Here is a 1,667-nt window from a genome sequence, read left to right as displayed (position 1 = left end):
GTGAAAAAGAAAATTGCAAAAGGTCAAACTTTCTTTTCGTCAAGGTAAAGTTCTTGTCATGAAGTGGAAAGATAAGAGAGCTGTTACGATGTTATCTACTGTCCATACAAATGACATAGTAGATGTACAGTGCCATAGTAAAGTTGTGAAAAAACGTACAGTTGCATATAGAAACGTCCTCTCCACTTGTCAATACAAGACTCATCGAAAGACTGGTTATTTGTGGAGATGAAGATTACAAGGAAGAAAATTCATCACTGCCCCCACGGGGACTCGAACCCCGGTCTCTCGCTTGCCGGACGAGTGCTCTACCATCTAAGCTATGGAAGCAGATAGAATATTATATACGCTCCAAGGTTGAAATATTCTATCTGCTTCCATAGCTTAGATGGTAGAGCACTCGTCCGGCAAGCGAGAGACCGGGGTTCGAGTCCCCGTGTGGGCAGTGATGAATTTTCTTCCTTGTAATCTTCATCTCCACAAATAACCAGTCTTTCAAAGAATCTTGTAAACGTCCAGTTGTAACAGATTACAACAAAAAATATGGGAGCAGTAGATACTGTAGACCAATATCTTGGTGATTACTTTATTGCTCGAAAAAGGGGAAAGAAATACTAAAGAAATACTATCTCTTCATACAAAATGCCAACTGGGGGCGAAAATTGCTGTAGTTAAGGGAGGCTGCTGTGACTCCACTCAGCGCTTCACACTACTAATGCGTGTTATGAGGAATCGAAAAGTGTGTCTCTGGTATATTGGTTAACGCACTTGCCCAGTATGCACGGGGATCCCAGTTCGATTCCTGGAGGAGGCAAATCACTTTCGGCATTAACATCCAGAAAAATTCAATTTCTCAAGAGAATGTAAAGTTTGTTGTTCGAGAAGAGATGCAAACAATAAGAGATGTGGGAAGGAAACTCTGTACTACTGTCCAGATTGAGACATTAGATTTTGTATCTCATATATTTGTATTACGTGTAAGTTTCATAAAATTTTCTTTTAATGTTTAAAATACATATTTTTCATATTTACTGAAAAACTAACATTCAGTCATAATAACCCTGATAATTGGCTTTTCCTGAAAAATTAAATTTTCTTGATTTCAAGCTAAAAAAAATTCCGAAAATTAAAAATGAATACATATATTGCTCATACTCATTTTTATACAATTTTCTTGAATAAAAAAAAAAATAGCCACTTTTATTACTGTTCTCTTGAAAATTATGCGATCGTTAAGGAATCCCCCCCCCCCCCACAAAAAATATTTCCCCAGGGACCAAACTTATCAGGGACACAGGATTATGACAGCCACAATATGGTCCTGGTCACTGCTCACATTAATCCGATGCGGAACAATTCCGCAACCACGCAAGGAAAAAGAATCATAAAAGCAAATTCTGTACAATATTCTTTAATACAGAAATTCTTTAATACAGTATAAACTGCGGTCTGTTATTCAATAAATTATGCATAAATTTACCGTGAATCCAGTTAATCATATAGTTTCATCGCACTGAAGAAAAAGTTTGAGGATGACACACACTCAAAACTAAAATTTCGGATATCCCCGCTCATACGAAATAGAAACTTCACGCGGCCTTACTGGATGTAGCTGAACGACCGCAATTACGCGGGGGGAATTAATAACTTTCGGTCTAGTAGAGGCA

At 37.7% G+C, this 1,667-nt stretch overlaps 1 non-coding gene across 1 annotated transcript; it reads right to left on the bottom strand.

Annotated features, from left to right (window-relative positions):
• Positions 1-258: 258 nt before the first annotated feature.
• Positions 259-330, bottom strand: TRNAA-GGC (transfer RNA alanine (anticodon GGC)). Its single transcript has one exon. It is a non-coding gene; the product is annotated as a tRNA-Ala (tRNA).
• Positions 331-1,667: the final 1,337 nt, after the last annotated feature.

Source organism: Pholcus phalangioides, unplaced genomic scaffold (genome assembly GCF_987345545.1).
Source record: "Pholcus phalangioides strain wild (caught in Gottingen) unplaced genomic scaffold, Ppha-v1.0 ptg000003l_1, whole genome shotgun sequence".
In the NCBI taxonomy this organism is placed as follows: domain Eukaryota; kingdom Metazoa; phylum Arthropoda; class Arachnida; order Araneae; family Pholcidae; genus Pholcus; species Pholcus phalangioides.
The sequence above is the reverse complement of the archived record's forward strand: the minus strand, read 5'-3'. Positions and strand labels throughout refer to the sequence as shown.